This window comes from Zalophus californianus, chromosome 3 (assembly GCF_009762305.2).
Source record: "Zalophus californianus isolate mZalCal1 chromosome 3, mZalCal1.pri.v2, whole genome shotgun sequence".
Lineage (NCBI taxonomy): Eukaryota > Metazoa > Chordata > Mammalia > Carnivora > Otariidae > Zalophus > Zalophus californianus.
This window is the reverse complement of record NC_045597.1, coordinates 52,408,763-52,432,757: the sequence shown is the minus strand read 5'-3', so window position 1 is coordinate 52,432,757 and position 23,995 is coordinate 52,408,763. Positions and strand designations below refer to the sequence as shown.

The 23,995-nt window shown below is 37.5% G+C and overlaps 1 protein-coding gene across 6 annotated transcripts in view; it reads left to right on the top strand.

Annotated features, from left to right (window-relative positions):
- VWA8 (von Willebrand factor A domain containing 8) overlaps positions 1 to 23,995 on the top strand; it is a 342,103-nt gene that overhangs the window by 171,038 nt on the left and 147,070 nt on the right. The window lies entirely within an intron of this gene.

Sequence of the window (23,995 nt, the reverse complement as noted above, 5' to 3'; positions counted from 1 at the left end):
AGACACAGCGAAATAGGGAACACAAGCAGGGGGAATGGGAGAGGGAGAAGCAGGCTTCCCATGGAACAGGGAGTCTGATGTGGGGCTCGATCCCAGTGTCCTGGGATCATGACCTGAGCCGAAGGCAGATGCTTAACGACTGAGCCACCCAGGTGCCCTCAGGGACAGCTTTTAATCAGATAGATATTCTTGAGATGAATTGTTTTAGCTTTCTCAGTCAGCCTGTTCTAAATCTTTCTAAAATAAAAGTAAGTAGCAGATCCACCAAAATAGAGAGAGAGAGACAGATAGAGATGGGGACAGGAGAAAGAGAAAGAAATAGAGAAATCAAAGAATATACCAAGTAATAAGCAACTTAAAACTAGATTGAATTATTATTTTAATCCCAGGAGGTAAAAAATACCGTGTAGTGCAAAAAAATGTTTTGCACTTGGGTTGATTTGCAAGAATTGATTTCTCATTTGGGTCCTTTCATTAAATAATGATATGTTCTTTAGAGAAAAATGTAGGAGAAAAGAAGGAAGAACTAATGAGTCATAGGAGAAAGAGAAGAGAAACAGTATAAAGCTGGGAGTTGGTCAAAAGCTCCCTCTTGGGATTTACACCTCTGACTGTTATGGAGTAAGTGGTACCCAATTAGTCCTACCATAGTAAAGAATTATAAAACTGTACAAGACTCACAAACACTGGGAAACTTACAACTACCAGGGATCTGTGAGCTGAACAACTACCAGAGCTCCCAGGTGGTTAGGAGCCTTCCTTAAACACTCCTGATATTCAGAAAATATTCTATAAAGTCTGTGCATTAGAGGTAGAACCAGTCTACCCCTAGAATAAAAGCTACTCTATGCCCATCCTTACTAAGTTAAAACATAAGTCTTGAGAAAACAAGGATGCTTGCTATTTAGTAGTATTTTAGAAGTTTTTCTCGTATAGAATGACTTTAAAAACTAAGGCGATGGATGTTAGGGGGGAAATGTCTTTAAAAGATCAATCTTATTCAAAAGTACATTAACTTCTTAACCAAACAAACTTAACATGAAATGAAGGAAGACTGCAAAATCCATTCAACAACACATAGCATTTAAAATGTCAAGCATTCAATAGAAAATTACTAGACATACAAAGAAGCAGGAAAGGTGGTCAATAGAAATAAACCCAAAAATGACAGATGGTGGAATTAGCAGACAGGGACTATAAAACAGTTACCATAAATATATTCAGGTATTTAAAGGGAGAAAATAAGCATAATGAGGCAATAATTAGGAATTCTTAATATAGGAATGGCAACCCTAAAAAAACAGTTTCACATATGAGCAATTGGAGTCTCAAAAGAAAGGAGAAAGAATGGGGCAGAACAGTATTTGAAGATATAATGGTGGAAAAATTCCCAAATTTGATTGAAAGCATAAGATCACCAATCCAGGAAACTCAATGAATCTCAAGCAGGATAAACAGGAAACCACAACAAAGTACATTATACTCAAATTATTGTAAATTGAAAGACAAAATCTTTAAAACTGCCAGAGGAAAAAAAGACACATACAGGGGAAAATGATAAAAATGGCTGCTGATTTTTCATGTGAAATAAATACCACAATTCAGTGAAATGATTGTTTTGAAAGTGCCAAAAGAAGAAAAAAAGTGAGTGTAGAATAATGTATTTGGCAAAAAATTCTTTAAAAATAAAGACATTTTCAGAAAAACAAAAGCTGAGAATATTTTTTCACCAGCAGACCTGCATTGTAGAAATAAATTACAGTTCAGCATTTTCCATGAACATGGATACAAAAAAATCCTTAACAAGTATTAACAAGTCAAATTCAAAAATCTATAAAAAGGATAATACATCAAGTGGATTTTATCCCAGGAATATAAGGTTGACGTAACATTTGAAATCAAATAATGTAACCCATTTAATTTACAGCATAAAGGAAAAACCATGTGATCATCTCAATCATTGCAAAGAAAGCATTTGGAAAGATTTAATACCCATTCATAATAAACATTGCAGCAAATTAAAAATAGAAAGAAACTTCCTCAACTTGAAAAGAGGCATTTTTTTTAAAGATTGTATTTATTTATTTGATAGAGAAAGGCAGACACACAGAGCAGAAGCAGGGGGAGGGGAGAGGGAGAAGCAGGCTCCCCACTGAGGAGGGAACCCAATGAGGGGCTCAGTCCCAGGACCCTGAGACCATGACCTGAGCCAAAGGCAGGCACTTAAGCAACTGTGCCACCCAGACGCCCCTTGATAAGAAGTATTTATGAAAAACCTGTAGCTAACTTATATTTAATGGTGAAAAGCTAAATGCTTTCTTTCTATGATGAGGAAAAGGCAAGGATGTTCCCTATTCAGCATTATGCTGGCGGTCCTAGCCAGTGCAATAAGACAAGAAAAAACAAAAACTAAAATGCATGTTTAAATGGAAGAAGTAAAATTGTCTTTATTTAAAGATGACATGATTGTATATATAGAAAATCCTAGGAAATCTATGAAAAAAAAAAGCCATCAGAATAAGTGAATTGAGAAAGGTCACAGGATACAAGGTCAATGTACAGCATCAGTTGTATATTTATATAATAGCAATGGGCAGTGGGAAAATAATTTTTTTTTTTTTAGTTTTGTATTTAGTTAAAAAGGACACATGACATGAGCACTGGGTGTTAGATTCAACTAACAAGTCATTGAACATTATATCAAAAACTAATGATGTACTATACCTTGGCTAATTGAATTTAAATAAAAAATAATTTTTAAATATTATTTACAATAGCATAAAAATATGAAATAGTTAGGAATAAATTTAACAAAACATGTGCAAATTTTAATTTGCTAATTTTAATAGAGCATAGCAAGGCCAACCCAGCTCCGTAACTTGTATAGGTCACTTACATAGTTTCAGAAAATTTCTAGTCTATTTCCTCAACTTCTCATGATTCTTCTTTGTATGAATGATGCCTTATGTAAACCTAAATATTTCAACTCCCCCCCCCTCCCCCCCCCTTTTTTTAGGAATTTACTATGTCAAGATTATAGGACTAGGTATTTTAGAAGATACAGTAAGAAATAAGAAACATAATTTCTATCTTTAAGGAGCTATAATACCGTTCTTGTTTATAATTATTTCAATATTTATGTTCCCCTAACTCTGAAAAACTGACTACTTTTTCTTTTCACCTTTAAGCTTTAAAACCAGTTTTTCTGCCTAATGGACAAAGTTTGAGGAAAATAGTGAAAGAATCAAACTCATTGACTAGTTTGCTAGTTCTCACCCGAATAACTTTTGTTTATAACATCACAGTTCTAGTTTTTGAGCCACAAGGCACATGGAAGGACCCATTTTTGACATTTTAAGTATGATACAGTGAGCATTGCAGTTGTTCATTCTTAGGAGAATTTGAGCTATTTTATTTTGGCTGCATTGTGTTTAGTTTCTACCACACAGTGGTGCCCTTAAAAATATGTAATTACTTGAAACTTTTAATTAGTGTGTATTCTGATGTCACTTAAGCATGTAATGTCAATTTAGAGCAAAAACAAATGAATTTAAATTTTAGATTTTAAAATTGTCAAGCAAAAAACCAATTTCTCTTAAAGATGACATCAGAGATTGAAATTAGCTCACAGATTTGTTTTTGTTTTTTTTTTAAAGATTTTATTTATTTATTCATGAGAGACAGAGGAGGAGAGAGAGAGAGAGAGAGAGAAGCAGAGGGAGAAGCAGGCTCCCAAGGAGCAGGGAGCCCGATGCGGGACTCGATCCCAGGACCCTGAGATCATGACCTGAGCCGAAGGCAGACGCTTAACCATCTGAGCCACCCAGGCGCCCTAGCTCACAGATTTGTGCCCCAGAAAAAATGAAGCATTTTATGTGAGAGTCCCTTTGTATGATGGGGCAGTTTTTCCATTTGTATATGTGGAACACCAAAATATTTTTAAAGAAAGATGTATTAGGCTGAATTGCATCAATCAATTCTGATTGTAAATTATGGAAGTTACTTAGCACAATCAGTAAAAAAGGCAAAGAAATAAGACAGGTACTTAGTAATTATTTCTGGGTGTATGTCACTGTCACACTAATTGTAAACAGGCCTTTTGCTTATAATTCATTGATACAGGAAGTTTTGATAAGTCTTATTTTTCTAGGAATCATTCCTTTAATTATTGGTATAAAGTTTTTTATAATATCATATGATATTTTACTGACCTTAGGCTCAGTCATGATATCTTCATTTTTATTCCTGGTATTGGTTATTTGCCTTCTCTCTCTTTTATTCATGATAATTTTTGCCAGGAGGTTATCAACATTATTGGTCTGTTCAAGCAACCAACTTTTGGCTTTTGTATATTTCTTTTCTATTCAATAATTTCTGATTTTGTCTTTATTATACCCTTCCTTTTATTTTCTTTAGGTTTAATGTGCTTTTCTTTTTTAAACTTTTTTATATGAATGCTTAAATAATTGATTTTCAATCTTTAATTTATATATGTGTTTAAGACTGTTTATCTTTGGGTTTTCCTTTGGGTCTCAGTTGTTTCATCTCTAGACAAGGTCATTTCTAGTATCTTTTAGCTCTATATTCTAGTATCTTTAAATAGGCAAGAAGAAGATGGTATTCAAGGTGCTTTAGAAAGTTGAGAAGATTAGAGAGATACCATGCCTTACTTTCTGCCTACGGTGTCTTTTATACCAACCTTTTGTCTTAAGGCAACAAATGATCCATAAATAGTAAAGAATTGTGTGCTGCTTATTTATGTTCTGTGGTAATTTTGACATTGCCCACATAAGTATATAGGTGTGTTATCTATGAAAAAACTTTCTAAATTCAAAATGTAATAAGTTTCAAAGCCTAATATTTGTATTATTTTTGTTTATAGCACCCATTGCTACATTATTAATTGATGATGTATTACAAATAAAATATCTACTCATTTTAACATGGACCCAGGCATCTCTATTTGGCAATATTTGATATTTAATATATTATATGAAGTTGGAAGTAAAAACTCTGTTTCTATTTAAAATATATAATATTAAAGGATCTTCATTAATTAAACTTGATTTCAATGTGGGGAGTTTTTTCATTATATACAACTTTAGGGCTGTATTTGCCATAAAATATAAGGTCATAAAATTGTTTTAAGAAAAACATATGTTTTAAAAGACCTAAAAACAGCAGTTCAAAAAAATGTTCCAGACTTCTCTGATCTATGGGTGACCTACTTAATGTCTTTACTTTGTTTATTTTAGATTCCCTTTCGTGGATTTATGATGTCACCATCTAAATAATCAGTCACATTCAGTTTAGTTTATAGATGTCATTCCAACAAAATTAGTTATGGGCCACTCAACACATTCTCTTGATAAGTAAAACTATCACCAAACATACATGAATAAAACATACAACCAGTATATTTTTTAAGTGTTACTATGTTATATTTTAATGATCAGATCTCATAAAAATGAACAAGCTGGGCAATTTAATTCGTTTTTTAGTTAAAATCAAGATGTTGTCCTTTGTATGATTTAGGTAATTTAAAAGATTAATGGATATAATTACTTTTATGGTATGTATTACAAACAGAAGAGACTACATGCCTCATATTTGTGAAGTACATCTATTTATTTGTTTTTCTACAATGTTATATTACTTTGATGTTAAAGAGGACACTTGATATGTCACCTCTGTAGCTGTATTTCCTCTGTGGATAAAAGTACACTTCTATATTAAGAATTATCGTAGGGCTTTGAAATACTTAACTTTACCAGGTGTTTTTTTTCATTTGCTCCCCTTCATATATGAAGATGACAGCACAGATCCAATCATTAGCATGACCCATATGCTCTTGGTTGATTATTTTTCTATTAGTGGTGCCCATTGTGAATATAGAGTTCCCAGGTTCCCTATATAGTCCATACTTTCTCTTTAGTGGGATTTACCTCATGTCTGTTCAGCTTATTCCAGACTAGACCATTCTGTGTCCTACTCACAAGTTTTGAGTTTATATCCATGCCTGTCTTTATTCCTCCATCTAAAATGCACTCTGTTTCTCTTCTAATCCTTCAAGATTTGGTGCATTTTTGCCTCTACATGGAACCTTTTCTGACTTGTCATCCTAAGTGTAACTTTTCCCTCCTCTGAAACTGCATAGGACTAAATTTGTACCATTGCAAAAGAAAGAATATGGGTTTTAGGGGCGCCTGGGTGGCTCAGTCGTTAAGCGTCTGCCTTCAGCTCAGGTCATGGTCCCAGCTCCTGGGATCGAGTCCCACATCGGGCTCCCTGCCCCGCGGGAAGCCTGCTTCTCCCTCTGCCACTCCCCCTGCTTGTATTCCCTCTCTCGCTGTGTCTCTCTCTGTCAAATAAATAAATAAAAAATCTTAAAAAAAAAAGAAAGAAAGAAAGAAAGAATATGGGTTTTAGAGATCAAGTCCTGTCTTTGCCATTAACTTTTTGGCGGCTTTGAACTTCTTGAGTCCTAATTTCTTTGCTTATCAAATTGAAATAATAATACCTGAAAGGATGGCTGTGAAAATTAAATGAGAGAATGTGTAGAAAGGACCAATCAGTGTCTGACATATTTTAGGCACTTAAATATTTAGGCAGACTAATAAATATTAGTTTCTTACCACATACCCCACTTTCTAATCTCACTCTGATTTGCATTATATTTAATTTCTACATTTCATTTGCATCCCCTCCACTTTCCCCAGTCATGCTTCCTCATCTAGATAGGGAACTTTTTGAAGGCAAGAGTCTGGTTTATTCATTATGTATTAATTCATTTATCTAACTTGTATTTATTAGATTCCTGTTGTTTGTCAGTGGCTTTTAAGGCATGATGACTTATAGATGATGATATCGGTCTTGACCTAGAGGAGCTTGCTTGCTTATTAGTGGGTGAGGCTACAACATTTACAATACAATGCTGTATCTGAGCTATGAAAGAAGCATGTGCAGGTTCTGTGGGAACGTTGGGGAGAGGTGCCCGACTGTCTGAGTATACGCAGGTAATATGGTGAAGGTGTCTGGAGAAGGTGGCACTCAAACGGAGTGTTCAGGGATCGGCAGGAGTTTTCGAAGTATAGAACAGAGAACCGGGCATTATGGTTATTGGAAACATATGATCTAAAAACCAGGAAGTGAGAGGCAGCTTGGTATAACGTGGGCTGTATGTGCATAGAGGCAAGGGTTGTTGCCAAGAGGAAGATACGGGCACAGCATAATTCGACATACAAGACTTTCCTCAGGCTGAAGAACACTGAGTGTGACAGTCTAAATTTAGAAATTCACAAAGTCCCAGAGGGAAAATAGATGTATTGACAGAAAATAGAAAAACTAAAAGCTTCTCTAAGTCTCATAGAAAAAGTTAGTATTGAGCCATCAAGACATCCTTAGCACTGATAAGAGCATTAGAGGACTGGAGACACACCACACGCAGCTGCTACACAAAACCTCTGAGATACTCCTGTCTCCTCTTACCCACAATGAATTTGAAAAAGCTATTTTAAAACCAATTTTATCAGCCATTGGACAGTAGTTTTCCCACTAAGAATGCCTTCTACTGCCTCTCTTTCACTAAAGGAATTATGCCAGTCCCTCCAACCTTTCCACATAGATCTTCAGGTTTGTAATAATAATTTTTTTTTACTCCTTTCTGGATGGTCTTCAAATCCAGTTAAATTTCCTTATGATTTTTGTTTCTTTAACAAACATGTACACAGCAGCTACTCTGGACTTTTCTAAACTGTTTTCAAATTGTAACTCATTACTGCTCACTACAACTCTCTCAGATCAGTACTGTTCCCCTCTCTGTTTTGCAGGTGAGGACACTGACGCACAGAAAAGTTAAATAACTTGGCTGAGGTTACAGAGCGGGCTTCTTACAACCTGGCGTCAGCCCTGTGCTCTAGCCACTGTACCATGTTGCTTCTTGACTTTGTTGTGTTGACTGAATTGTATTTTCATGATGATAGAACTTTAGTCAATTCGTGGGGCACCTGGGTGGCACAGTCAGTTAAGGGTCCGACTCTTGGTTTCAGCTCAGGTCATGATCTCAGAGTTGTGAGATCGAGCCCTTAAAGGCTCTGTACTTGGTGCAGAGTCTGCTTGAGCCTCTCTCTCCCTCTCCCTCTGCCCCTGCACTTTCTCTCTTTCAAATAAATCTTTAAGAAAAAAAAAAAAGAACTGTAGTCAATTCCTCACTAAAGTACCAACCATCTGGTAAGACTGTCAGTCAAACAAGTCTTACTTTCTAGACTTCAGTCCATGTATAATAGCTTAATTTTTTAAATTCTAGCATCGTATTTCTAATCCTTGCTCATCTTGACCCCAAGGTCTTTTCATATTTTTCCATTTTTTCAATAGTAACATCTTATAAAATTTGGGGTTCTGTTTTCTTGACCACTTTTCCTGATTATTAAACTTACTTTGCCTCCCCTGAGGTATGTCATCAACTGTCACTCAGGGAATTCATAAGAACATAAACCAAATGAATTCCTGTGGCCTTTTTCTGTGATGTCCCTTCCAGACTGACGCCGCTTCAGCTCTCTTGGTGCTCCAGCCACAGGTTGAGGGTTATAGAGGTTGCTGAGTCAGAGCTTACACAGACCCCTGAATCTAGAAGTACCAGCCACCAGCATGCTGTGGGCTGTTTTGGAAGAGAAGACTGGAAACAAGGAAGATGTCACAAGCTAAACAACCTTGAGAACCACCAATGCCCTGGGCATTTTGTCTTAGTTTTGCTATATCCCTTGCCATTAGAGAACAGCCACATTTCTTTCAAGTGTTACGTACTTTTTTTAGATTGTGAAAAACTTTAAAAATCCAAAAAATGTAAATAGAACTATATAACACATACCCAAATTTATCACTGAGATTTAACAACTGTTAATATTTTTTTCAAATTTGATTCTACTCTTCCTTTTACAGAAATAAAATGCTGTAATTATAGCTCAAGTCCCCTTCAACCACCACCGCAGTCTCATCTCTCCTTCTTCAAGTCAGTCACTAATGTCAATTTAATTTATAACCTAATCCTTTGTGGGTTTTTTTTTTTAACTTGTAAAACATATTTTTGTTAAGAGAATTATTTTCTCTCACTGACTTCCATTATAAATTAGGTTACTCTGATGCGGGCAGGATTAAAAACAGTTTCAGTCCTTAGTTGTTACAAAAATAAAAATAAACTCAAGTTTACAATGGTTTCCATATCAGATTATCTGAACAGGCTTAACATCATATCCTAACCACTTATATCTGCTCTTCTCTCTCTCTCAGCCTCTCTAGTGAGCATGGGTGGTTGGGTGCTCATAGCGCCCTTAGGTGAGCAGAGAGAGTGAAGAAGTATCTTGGGCCAGTGCCCTCTACTTCTCAACAGTCTTTGTATTTATTAAAATCTAAAATGCTTCATAAAGTACTGCTCCTTATAAGTGAGGCAGATAATGCTGTTAAGCCAGACTCTTCAGAAGATGGCAGCAGGGACAACAGACAAGGGTGGCATGAGGTGCTTAGATTAAGTAAGTATATTTGCATCTTAATAGGATTTGCTCAGTTCACAACTCCATTAAGAGCATAGAGGACTGGAGACACACCACACGCAGCTGCGTAGTAGTTTGTAACAGGAAGAATTCAGGACAGTGCTAGAAAATCTAAGAATTGTTTCTACCTTCTTACATCATTCATTCATTCAGACAGTCAACAAATATCTAGGATGGGGATTCTAGAAACAAAGCCCGAGACGGAAATGTTTGTATAAGTAATTTTAGAGGGAGTGCTTTGAGGCAAAACTTGCAGGGAAGCGAAGGAGTTAGGATGCAGCAGTGGAAAGAGATGGTTTTAGTTGAAGTCTGGACTCAGCCTCCTCACAGAGAGCTCTGGAGCATGAATGACACTACCCAGTTATCCGATTGGGAAGCAAGAGGGCCAGCCTTTTTTGCCCCCATATCAGTAACTCATTGGTTATGGGCTGCCCCCTAGGAGAGGATCAGGGGGAACCTGTGACCTCCCAGGCATTTCTGGGCAGAGTAGCTCCCCACCGGTGGAGCACAGTTCTTTGGAGAAGGGTACAGCTATGAACTTTTGGAAATCACTGCTGCAGTAGCTGGGGGCTAGGTGCATTTGGTGGTGGTAAAGGAGATCTGTGTAGGGCACCAACAGCATATACTACGGGACCCTTTACTGAAGGACAGTGCGATCTCTAGCATTGTTCTAGACCTTGAAAAATACAGCAGTGAACAAGACAGACAAGGTCATTAATGTCATGAAGCTTTGTTTCTGGTGGTGATGAGGAAATATGCAATAAATAAATAATACAATAGACAGGGAAGTATCAGTGCTATAATGGAATTTATGTGACAGTGTTTTAAAGGCTAATGTGATAAGGAGAAAACGGGTAAGTTTGGCAGTAATGACCCTCTTCGTAGTGGGATTTGCAGCAAGACATCCTAGCATTTCAGTAGCTTTGTGCGTTCTGGAGACTTGGTGGATGAATTGACCCAATGCAAGATGCATCCATAAAAATTACCACAGGTGACAGTGACTGGAGAGAGGGCGGTGAGAACTTAGGCTAGTGATAAGTTGGAATAAGACTCCAGCCAACAGCCTAAGGTACCAGGCCTAGCTAGGGTCTGACCCGGGGGAATAGGATTAGAGGGAGTTAGGGTACTGTGGGGGAATATTGGTGTGATAATCAGAAAATGGAGGACACAGAGGCGGAAGTATATGTGACTTGTTATAAATCCCCAAATACGAGATTTATAACCTCTTTGAGCAAGACCAGTGAGTCATGTATGTCATTCCCTGATTAGAATAGGAAATCAGGAACAGAGTAGGGTGAGCCTGCAGCCAAGTGAAACTGAATAAAGCAAGGGATAGGACTACGAGTTTTGCATACCCTACCAACAAAGGTGTCTTTTATATTATATACACACACACACATGTTCTGAATGTAAGGGTTTTTTAACCAGGTCTCAGTGGCAGTTGTATATAATTGAATATCATTTTCCACCAGGGACTCCAGTTCTGCTTGTGTATTAGTTGAACAGTGTTACTAATACTTCTTACTGGTTTCTGGTCATCACTGGTTAGATGGCGGTAATGCTACAGTCAACCCTATTAATATGTTTTAAGATATGGTTTTCAGGAATGCCCTGTGTCAAAAATAAAAATCATAAACCATTTATTATAAAACTGAGCTAAAAGGAAATGGAAGCCTCACATTTTTAAAAAAACATTTATTTGAGAGAGAGCATGAGTGGGGGGGCAGACGGAGAGAGACAAGATCTCAAGCCGACTCCACGCTGACCATGGAGCCCAGGGTGGGGCTCAGTCTCATGACCATGAGATTAAAACCTGAGCCAAGACCGAGAGTCAGATGCTCAACCAACTGCACCACCCAAGTGCCCTGGAAGTCTCATATTTTTAAAAGAAAGCATGTCGGGTAACCTTTGAGCCCAAATTGTATCAGAGAGTTATTATAAGGATTAAATGACATATCACATGTAACTAGGACAGCGCCTCGTATGTGGTAGGGAGCCAGTTAAAATTAAATCCCCTCTTTATATATAAGTCTGTATTATTTTCTATCCATATATAGGTGAGCGCCATATCTTCTGCCTCTTCTTTTCTTGGCTTTAGATCTGCATTTTTCTTTTAAAAATATCCACATAGGTATCTCTGGGGCATTTCAAATCCAAAATAGCCATCTCTTCATACCAACTTTTCTTTTGTCAATATCCTGCAGCCCCCTTTCTACCCGGTTCATGGCAGGTATCAGTAAAGCAGTGTTAAATACGTGATTGGTAAAAGGAAGATGCTTCCTCTCTGCACTTATGGAATCCTGTATCCAGTCACCTGGCCTGTAAACCATGTACCTTTTATCTTTCCCTGTCCTTCATCTTGACAGCTGATCACTGTGAAATCATGTCTTCATTTTTTAAGGTCTCCTAAACATCCTCTTCTTTTCCTTTCCCATGGTCACTGGCAGTGCCTGGACTATTGCATTAGTTTCTTTTCCAGAGTTGTAACCAAGTTCTTTCAATGCCACCCTTGTAATAGATGTAGTATCTCCCTCCCTCCTCCTCTGGGCCATAATTCCATTCCTTATCTTCTCTTGCCTAGATTATTGCGGTAGTACCCTGGCTAAGAACTCAGCCTCCAGTCTATCTTTTTCATGCTTCATTGTTGTTCCAACCAGTAAATTTGATCACTTACTGCCTTGCTCAGAACCCTCTGATGACTCCCACTGCCAACAGCATCCAATCCGTACTCCTTAGTTTGAGCCCCATCTGCTTCACGGGTCTTAACTTCCACCCTTTCTCTCCCACATACTTATGCTTAAGCCATATGAACTGCTTATGATTCCCAAGTATCACATGTGTATTCATGACTCCGTAACTTGCCACATACCACTCTTACAGCCTGGAATGCCCTTTCTCATCAACTCTGCCTGGAAAAGTCTTACTTAGCTAGTTTTTAACTAAGCGGCCCTCGCAGAGGGGACAGTGGTTTAAAAGATTCTTGAAAAATAACTGAGGTTTGAAAATAGTATTAATAATATAAATATAAATAAAACTGGCAGAAAATTATGTAAGTAAAACCATCAGATGGTGCATCTGATTTGATTGAAAAGAGAAAAGTCTCTGGAGTAAGATTACAGAGGACACCGCACATGAATAGTATTCTCTTCATAATGATTCAGAACAAAGCATTGCTACAAAGTTGAAAGTAGACTTGCACAAAGTGCTACAGGATGTCACCAGTTTGATAATCATATACGTCACCACTTGATAATCAAGACGTTTAAAATAAAGCCAGAATTATTTCAGTATTTTGTAACAAGATAGGAACTAACCATGAAAATCTCTACACTACAGTTGCACTTGTAATCTTATTGTGAAGAATTTAAAAGATCTGTCAAACCTACACATTTGTCTTTTACAAAGTCAGGAGGTCACAATTCATTGATGTGTGTTCAATGACTGTCAGAGAGGTGCCCCATGACAAATATTTTAAAAAATTAAAAAAGCATTTAATTTGATCCTTCAAGGCAAAAGTCCTACTTTAGCAGTAAAGTAGAAAACAACTACTTAAAAAAATAATCTTTGGGGCATCTGGGTGGCTCAGTCAGTTAAGTGCCTGACTTGATTTCAGCTCAGGTCATGTTCCAGGGTCATGAGATGGAGCCCCACTTCGGGCTGTGGGCTTGCTTGGAATTCTCTCTCTGTCTCTCCTTCCCCTGCTTTCTCTCTCTTTAAAAACCAAACCAAACCAAACCAAAAAAAAAAAAAAAAACAACAAAAAAAAACTTCTCTGCAGAGACCATTTTTAAATTGGGTGCTTATAACTGTTTGGATGGTTAGACTTTTTTGTTGCTGAAAGTAATAATATTTTACCCTGTGATATTGTGATAGAATAAGAAATATATGTTTGATCTTCATTCCCATTCCTGGCACAGGAGCTTCTAAAACCCTTGTCCTGAGGGGCGCCTGGGTGGCTCAGTCATTGAGTGTCTGCCTTTGGCTCCAGTCGTGATCCCAGGGTCCTGGGATGGAGCCCACGTAGGGCTCCCTGCTCCACGGGAAGCCTGCTTCTCCCTCTCCCACTTCCCCTGCTTGTGTTCCCTCTCTTGCTGTGTCTCTCTCTGTCAAATAAATAAAATCTTTAAAAAACAAAAACAAAAAACCCTTGTCCTGAGTAATAAGGGTATCTTTTTGTTAAAACATTGATCTTCCTCTCCAGTTTTAAGACCCTTGTAATCTCAGGAGTGAGATGCGTCTTTTGTATGCAAATAAGGTAGCTCTAGGGTTCCTGAATAGCTCCTGGGGGCTGGTTGCCCGATGAACCAACCCTGTTGATTAGAGGGTTGGAACTTTCAGGTACAAGAAGGTGATTGCCTATTGCTGAAAATCTCTTTGAGTTTCAGAGAAGCCTAATGCATCCATTGTGGGATAAACTGTAGACTCAACTCGTTGGAGTTAACAATACCTCCCTACCTCTACTCCTGACACTTAGCCAGTCTAAGGAAAGGAGAGCCATCTTTTTAATCATCATAGGGCGGGAGCCACTTTGGCATGTGTGGAAGGCCTGGGGGCACTAGCATTAGCAATGTTAGTGAACACAGTGACCCTGCTGGGAGGGTGGTGTGCCTAGAGAGGGCATGGAACCTCTATGCACATTCCCCTTTTCCCCCGTAACTTGCCTTATGTATCTCTTCCATCTGGCTATTCCTAAATTGTATCCTTTATAATAAATCAGGAATAGTAAGTACAGTGCCTTCCTGGGTTCTGTGAGCTGTTCTAGCAAATTATGGAACCCAAGGAGGGGGTCCTGGCAACCCCTGACTTATAGCTGTTCTATCAGAAGTATAGAAGGCCTGGGACTTGCAGTTGGTGTCTGAAGTGGGGGCAGTCTCATAAAACTGAGCCCTTGACCAGTGGGATCTGTGCCAGCTCCATCCCATAGTTAGTGGCTGAATTGAATTACCTTGTAGACACCCAGTTGGTGTCTGCAGAGAATTAGAGAATTGTTGGGTGTGGAAAACCCACACATGTGGTGTCAGAAGTGCTGAAATGTAGAAATAGATCATATGTTCCTGAGGTGTCTCACCTACACACTAAAATAATTTGAAATACAATTTCCTAACATGTTTAAAAATCTTATAAATGAAGAGTTGCAGTGAGTTTTGAACCCATTTGTTCAAAATATAAAATGTGGCATTGATTAGTTTGCAGAGCCATTGATAGATGTCAGGAGAGATGGAAATTCCCAAGCCTGATTGTAACAAAATCCTTTGTATGTCTGATAAATGAGAATGAAAGATACATGTTGTGCTATAGGAGTACAGTCAGTGTTGCCCTTCTGTCTGGATCTCCATGTCTTCGTGAGTACTTTTTCAGCTATAATAGCCATTAACAGCTCTCAAAATAAACTGAATTTAGGACTAGACCTTTACATCACACAAATACTAAAGTATATCAATCACATTGTTCTCCTGAAAATATCCTTCTTTAATTTTTAATGAGAACAAAAGCTTTTGTATTCTTAACAAATAAAACCTTAAAAGCATTTTTTAGATATTGTTTTTCATCTTAGCTCAGTTTTTGTTACTGTTTTTGTATATTTTAGAGTGTACCTTCTCAGAAAAAACTTTTATTGATAGTATATTTAGAGCCACTGACCTAGAACAGTCTCTGCTATTGTGCATGTCATTCATTATCACAATTAAATGTTCCCACCTCTGTCTCCCCTGCTGATCAGTGAGGTCTCCCTAAGGGCAAGGATGTGTCTTTGAACTGCCTCCTTCCAGCATGATGTCTAGAACGTGGTGGATGTTTGATAAATATTTGTTAAACGAATAAATGCAATGTCTCCTCCTTCCCATCCGTCTTTGAGACATCCAGTTAGAGTCCTCTCTCTGAAATGAACAGGTGATTGGTCCTTCATTTCCATGAAATGAAAATCAGACTCTTGAGCATGACATTTAAGAAAACTGAACACTGGCTCACCTCACCTGGCCAGCTCTACTTCCCTCCATGCAGCTATGTTCTAGACATGCTCAGTGTTCCCCCAAATTTCTCTTGTATCTCCGAACTTCTACATGTTTGTCTGTTCCTCTGCTTGGAAGCATTTTCTACCCATACCTGCCAGTTAAAATAATATTTAGTCATCAAGACTCTATTCTCTTTAGTCAGAATTAATTGCCTTCTCCTCTGTGTTCCCCCTGAACTTTGTCTTAATTTCTATTATTGCCCTTCTCACCCTCTGACATGAATTATATGCTTTATATCTCTCTATCATGTGTGCTTCTTGAGAACAGAATCTCTGATCTTCTGTAATGTATCATAGCTAATAATCTGCTTTCCATGTTGGAAGTGTGCCATACTTAATAGCATTCATTCATTCTTTGAGCAAACATTTATTGCATGCCTAGAAGGTCTAAGGCACGGTGATAGGCACTAGATATACAGATGATCCCCCCTTGTGTGTAGATGGTGTGCCTTGTCCTCACAGTCAAGGACAGTTATATGAGCAACTAAAAAGTTCTTAAGTGTAAAGTACTTTCTATCAAACAATTAGTTCAACCAGGAGGAGAGAAGTGAGAAACAAGTAATGCTTCAAAGCAGAGGCAACATTTGAGCTGAGCCTTTAAGGAATGGCCTGAATAGTTTGCCAGGCAAAGTGAGGAGAAGGGAAGAAAAACTTTTCAGAAAAAATATACACAATTTGCACAGTGCTTAAGAAACTACCAAGTATTCATTACAGCCTTAGAGGGTGTGACTGAAATCGTTGAGTGGAATGCATCCATTTCAACAAACGTTATGGAACCTCTGTTGTATGCCGGTCACTTCTCTAGCTTGAGTGATTACATCAGGAATGAAAGAGTTAAAAACCCCAGGCTTTATGTTTATATTCTAGGTGCTGGTGCGAGAGAGACAGAGAGTGAGAACAAGATAATTAAAATGCGTGATACATCAGGTGGTAAGGGCCATGGGGAAAAATAAAGTAGAGGAGGGAGCTGGACTAGGGCTTACAGTTGTTAATAGGCTGACCAGGGAAGGCCTCACTGAGAAGCTGACATTTGAGTAGCACTGATGGACAGTAGCCTGTTTCTCATCTTTTGCCTCTTACAAACATGTCTTTTAGTTTTGTAAGTTTCATCTATGATCAGTACTTTTTTCCTCTTTTGGTGTGGTTTTAGAGATCTCCTGACTAACCTTAAATAAACAGCAATAACCTCTAAACTCAAATGAGAGAACAGGACAAATGAACCACAGCCTCCTATTCATCCTGTAAGACTAGAAGAGATTGTCCAGCAGGTGAAAGAACTTTTCAAATCCCAACGTGACATAAGTTGGTGGAATGCCCACCAGCACGAGTCAAAGTGCTCTGACGGCCTTTGCAGCATCATTCTGGAGGCCCTCCACAGTGATTAGCCTGACAGAGTTCATAAAGCTGTGGAAACATGATGGCCATTTATAACTGCTCATTTATTTAAATTTGGACTCAAGAAATAAGATAGATACCAGAAGAGCAGAAGTGGCCAGAGGCTGAACTGGCTCTGCAGTGTCAGCTGTCTTTAGCTCAGTGTAGATTCCTGCAGGTATTGGCTCAGCTCCTCGATGCTGTTTCTCTAATGGTGACCATTTTTGTATTGAAACAACTGAGTATGTTATGGAATAGCATTCAAAATCCCCATCAAATTTTAAGATAAAACATAAGATGACAAAGAAATGTGCTTAGAGCTCTGCTCCTATCCTCTGACCTCTAAGTCATTGGACATATTTGTTTCTTCTCAGCCATTAAAATGACACTAGAGGGGATCCTGGGTGGTGCAGTCGGTTGAGCATCCGACTTGGTTTTGGCTCAGGTCATGATCTCAGGTTGTGAGATAGAGGCCCACTTTGGGCTCCACGCTCAGCGTAGAGTCTGCTTGAGATTCTCCCTCCCACCTTTCTGGTTGTGTTCTCTCTCTCAAATAATAAATAAGTAAATCTTTAAAAAATAATAATAAAATGGAGGTGCCTGTGTGGCCTAGTTGGTTAAGCATCTGCCTTTGGCTCAGGTCATGATCCCAGGGTCCTGGGATCAAGCCCTGCATCAGGCTCCCTGCTCATTGGGGAGTCTGCTTCTCCCTCTGCCCCTCTTCCCATTTGTACGTGTGTGCCCTCTCTCTGTCTTTCAAATAAATAAATAAAATCTTTAAAAAAATAAAATAAGTGCTCTATGTTGGCTAACTGAACATAATAATAAAAAATAAGTAAATAAAATAAAATAAAATGACACTGGAAAATGTCTGAGACTGAAATGAACTCTTTAACTTTTGCTTCTAAAAGCAATATAGCTTATAACACCCAATGCTCATCTCCACACACTACATCAAAAACTAATGAGATATTATATGTTGGCTAATTGAACATAAAAAAAATAAAAGCAAGTAACTTATAAGTAAATAAATACGATATATCTGGTTTTTCTTATGATGCAGTAGTGTCTTTCCTTAAGAAAAATCTATCATAAAAAATAAAGTAGGTATATTACAGAAAACTTAAACATGGGTTCTCCAAATAACAGTGCTTATTTACATACTATTTTCTACTTGACCTGAGTATTTGAAGTGTGATAAATTTAACACTGAGCGTTGTGAGTTTTTTCAATTTGATGAACAGTCAGAAATGAGGATAAAATAATTCAAGATTATAGTATACTAGATAATATGATATATACAAAATGCAACTTACGTAGTGAGTTTTAGGCAACAAGTATTACACAGAAAATGTATTTCAGGTTATTAACCAGAAGACATGTGCCAAGCCAGCGTCATGGAGGGCTGGTGGACTTGTCTTCTGAAGAATTTCAATAGCAGCAGGCTATTTCTCATTTGTCTTAGAGATCAAAAATAGGCATTTCAATTTTATTCTGAATTGCCTCTGGTAAAATATCTTTTGATATTTAATCTCTTGCAAGGTCTAGTTCATACTATACCAGAGACGGTACATTATTAGTATGGTGAGTTAAGTTCGCTTAAATATATTACGAGTTTAAGTTCATCAGGGGAAGGAATTTCTCCCTGTTTTGTTCACAAATACTTGTCCAACATCTAAAATGATGCCCATTAGTAAATGTTCAATACATACTTATTGAGTGAAAGATTAGGTAATATCCTGATATGGAAAGGTATTCACTTACTAATTTTGGAGTCTATCACATTTTTATGTTATTACCCAATTACTGAGGCTTTTAAGAAATATAAATTACTGGTTACTATATTTTCTGATACAGATTTATCGAGTGGACACTGTGTTCCCAAGCCTTACAATCTGCTTTCATCTGTGTGTGTATATCTTTGCCCACTCACTCAGTTTTGCATCTGAATCTGCATTTTGTTCTTCTATTCCTTTTAAAAAACTGATTAGAAAATGCATTGTTTAATGTCAGGGGAAAAGGGAAATAAGAGACCTGCATAGCTGTTTTTCTTTTTTGGCTGGAAAAGGGGAAATGAAGTTCCCACAAAGAAATTACATCATGTTGAGTTCCTAAAATTTACCAAGCCAGAAAGCCAGTTTTCAGAGTAAAGACAAAAGATCCAATCTTTAAGTATATCATTTTAGTAGATTTATTTTTAAAGGCTGGACAGCTCAAAACTTTCAGATTTTGTTAAAAGATTTGATTATCAGCATGGCTTTGCATATCGGAGGAATTTCTTTTTAAAGAAGTGTTAATATAGTGCTAGGAGATGTGAGGAGGGAAGTAGATTTTGAAAATGAAGCATATTTTGAAATGTTTAGCTTCCATTGGATGACTGCTTTGCTGTTGCTGTTTTCTACCTGCTGTTCCCAGTGAGAACCTACCCCTGAAGGGCGAAGTGTTGCATCACAGTAGACTTCCTTCCATAAATATTATCCCCCTAATGTCTTCCTTTCTTTTATGGTTTGTTAGGATTTTTTGCATCTGGACACATTAGTGATGAGTGATTGACTGCTAAATAAACTGTTTGTCCTCCCAAACAGCTATTTTAAGAGCTGGAGTCTTTTCAGTCCCTTTGGCAGAAATAATATTTTGCTTATCTTATTAAAAGGACTTTTCCTTCAAAGCACATATAATAATACTATTTCTCTCTCCACTTTGAGCTTCCTTGCTTTTTACTCTACTGTGTTCCTCATATAGTCTATTTTAATTCCCTCTGTAGAAATGAGTAATCCTGGGCTTTGAGAGATTAAGTGATTGAGCAATGTTGGAGGACTCAGATTTAGGCCAGTGATAGGTTTTTTGGTGTGGTTTTTTTTTTAAGATTTTTTTTTTATTTATGTATTTGAGAGGAGAGAGAGAGAAAGAGAAAGAGAGGGAGCAGAAACAGGGGGAGCGGCAGACAGAGGGAGAGAGAGAAGCAGGCTCCCCTCGGAGCAGGGAGCCCAAAGCAGGGCTCCAATCCCAAGACCCTGGGATCATGACCTGAGCCGAAGGCAGACGCTTAGCTGACAGAGCCACCCAGGGGCCCCCCAGTGCTGGTTTTTAACAAACACTGCAGCAATCACAGTTACCTGTGTCTTCCTTTTTTTTTATTGTGTCGCAGGACTGCTATATTAGTGGCTGTTTCTGTTTGAGGGCCTTGGGAAGTTTCTCTCTCAACATGGCGAAATATATTTGCTTTTATAGACAAGGTTAGGAAAATGGTGTTCAGTGCTATTCAAGAGAGCCCAGAATGTTTGTAAACATTGTTTAAATCTTAAATTTGTTGCCATTAGCTTTGTCTAAGTACCACTCTCTGTTTTATTGGTGAAAATTACTCTAGTGTCCCTTACTTTATTTTATTGATTTTTTTAAAAAATATTTTATTTATTTGACAGAAAGACGGAGAGAGAGGGAACACAAGCAGGGGGAGTGGGAGAGGGAGAACAGGCTTCCCACTGAGCAGAGAGCCCAACATGGGGCTTGATCTCAGGACTCTGGGATCATGACCTGAGCCGAAGGCAGCCGCTTAACCCACTGAGCCACGCAGGCACCCCTTTATTGATTATTTAACATAAGCCTGTGGAGGGGCGCCTGGGTGGCTCAGTCGTTAAGCATCTGCCTTCGGCTCAGGTCATGATCCCAGGGTCCTGGGATCGAGCCCGGTCTCTGCTCTGCGGGAAGCCTGCTTCTCCCTCTCCCACTCCCCCTGCTTGTGTTCCTTCTCTCGCTGTCTCTCTCTCTCTCTCTGTCAGATAAATAAATAAAATCTTAAAAAAAGAAAATAAAATAAGCCTGTGGAAATGATATTCTTGATGATGCCATGAACTCTTTTTCACTTGAAAATATCTTTCAGCATCATTTACTTTTCAATCAGTGATGTTATTCTTATCTCTTATTGGCAAAAATTACTTTTTTTTCTATTTTCATGATCATCCCTCTTTTAAAAATATTTGGCAAATATTTGTTAAGTGCCTCCTATGTGCCATATTCTCTCTTTCCTTTCTCATGTTTGGCTTATATTAACAAGTAGTCTATTCCTATAGCCAATATTATATAATGAACTATGAAGTTAGAGATTATTTTTGTTAGCTATTTGAAACTCTTAGGTATCTTCTTTCTTCCTTCACTCTTACGTTTAACTACTATCGTTTTCCTAAAAGAAAGCTAACCATAACCAATTTAAACATAACGTACTAAAATATCATTTTCAAAATAAACATCACTATTCTGAGATCATTTGCTCCTCAGTAAATTAGCAGATACTAGGTTAATATACCTTTACAAGCAACATTTCAAGAACAGATTGGGCTTGCTTTCCAGAGGACAATTTTCTTTTTCCTTATTTTGACAAAAACCTGGTCTGTATACAGCCTAATTACTTTTATTGCATCTGGAATGATTTTAAATTACTATCAAAACATTAATAAATCTAATTTAAAAAAAACTTTAAAAAAAAGAGTTAAAAGACGAATAGAGTTTAGCACCGTATTTCTTTGAGTAACCCCTTTATCTACACAGGTGTTAATTGATAGACAGCTTTAGTCTGCAAGATAGTGAGAGGTGAGAACATTTATGTCAGCAATTAGCTGAACATTCTAATTAATTCAAACATTATGGATAACAGTTATATACTGGAAAGCCATCTTTTTATTAAACTTAGGCTAAGGAAATGTGATTTGGGTGTGTTTTAAATTTCCTTCTCCCCAGTATTGTTGAAATTATTGACTCTATTTAAACTTTTATGAGCTTATATTTCAAAGCTGTTCTTGAGAGGAACAAATCATAATAGAATTAAAATTGTAGCAAATAATTCTCTTAGGGTTATTGCCTATTTGTGTAGAGAACTAGTATCTTTTGATCCAAGATGCTCCTAAATACAGAGCAATGATTTTAATCAATTTTTCTGAAAAGGAGTCATTATATTGGCTTTAAGAGTAAAGGGGCACCTGGGTGGCTCAGTCGTTAGGCGCCTGCCTTCTGCTCAGGTCATGATCCCAGAGTCCTGGGATCTAGCCCCGCATCAGGCTCCCTGCTCTGTGGGAAACCTGCTTCTCCCTCTCACCCTCCACCTGCTTGTGTTCCCTCTCTCACTGTGTCTCTCTCTGTCAAATAAATAAATAAAATCTTAAAAAAAAAGTAAGTTCATATGCTACTTGTGACAATAATGATTACCTCATCACTTAACTAAGTTGAAGTTTATAATATTGTAAGTTAACCTTGAAAAACAAGCTTTTCTCCTGTTGTATTAAGTACTATGCTGGAGATAGTAGGTTGTTTTCCCCTTTTACATAATCAGTGAAACTTACTCTCATATAAGCCAAACAATTTTCCTAATTGCATATTATTTTACATATTTTAACCTTTGCTTTTCCTTTGATGTATAGGATGGAGGATCAATAAAAAGAACAGAACAAAACCACTTTTTTCCTATAAATTCCTCTTTCTCACAGACTATTCCACTGAAAGGCATGCTTTCCATTTGTATTCATTCTCATTTGTAGTCCCTTTTGGAAATCATCTGATTTGTGCATATTCCATCAAACTATGGTTTTTATTTCTAGCACAAAAGTCTTTTGATAAATCTAATTTGGCATGTTGTATCCTATCTGAATTCAAGTGTTATAGAACAATTATATTTGCCTTTTTAAAATTCGAATTCAACTTGAATTTCCTTCCCACTGACAATGATAAAAGAGTTCCTTTTTCCATTTTGGTGCTGGAAGGTGTCATGTTGTTGCCCATTAAATATGTGACAAATGAGGTGAGAAATTCACTATATTGCTATAAAAATCTGTGTGAACACATCTTTTTCTCTTCCTCACCCACCCCCCGCTTCTGTATTGCTAGAATATTAACAGCGAATTTAAGTGAAATTGGTTAAACTGTGTTCTTATTTGTTTAAAACTCTAAAAATTAACTTTTTGGTAAAAGATAGCATAAAGTGTGTCCTATAGGACACTTACAAGACCCAGGAATATGGAAAATGGGTATATGACTAGATATCATTACATTGTAAAAGAAACATTCTATTCCTACTAAAAGGTGACAAGTACCAATAAAGTGTCACAATATGTTTTCACTTTTCTTAACATCTTCAAGGCTTTATTTCAAACACATGTTAATTTGAATTTTAGCCAATATGAAAGCATAATATGAATTCTTTGTGAAGTATAGTGCTTGGGCTATAGGAAGCAATAGATCACAGGACAGACATCAGACCCATAAGGGCCAGAATTGTGAGAGTGGGAGCTTGGAATAGAGGTCAAGAAGAGCAATAGGCCAGACCTCCAGGGAATTCACTGAAGAAGCCAGTTGCCATTTAGTCAAATTAAAGGGAGAAACCTTTCAAGCAAGGTGCAAAGAAGTTGGGTAGTCTAGAAATTGTAAATGTCGATAATTGTATTGCAATGTACTTGCTCAAGCCCTGGTAAATGAGGACTCTGATGGAGGAGTTACTCATAACAATAAGTCTAAATTCAACTCAATTGGAGCCCATGATGGACATAAACCATATCTTCGGTAGTCCCTTGACTAGTCAACCCCAAGTCTACTTCTCGACATGACTGTACTTTCTAATATACACTTATAAATTAATAAAAAAAGATTCCTTACATCTAGGAAAGTCAGCTTTAATCTAACACAACATTTACTAAAGCAGGTTCTATATTCCAGATTCTCTGTTACCAAAGAGGGGGGGAGTTGGTCCATGATCTAATAAATTTGGAAATCCACATACTGTGTGTTATGTTATAAGCTACAGTGTTGATTTTTAACTTTTAGCATTTTTGTCATTTTGTTCATGCATTCATTTATTCAATGAATATTTACTAAATACATCCTGTGAGCCAGACATCCATTAGATGCTGGGAACAGGAGGAGGGACAGGTAGATGTGGTCCACAGTCTTAAATCTTATAGTCTTGTGTAGAAAGATATTAAAAGTAATTACAATACAGTGTGTTAGGGGTGGAATAGGGGAGATCCAGGGCTCAAAGGGAATATACAGTAGGGTTACCTAACCTGATCTTTCAAGGAGGGGA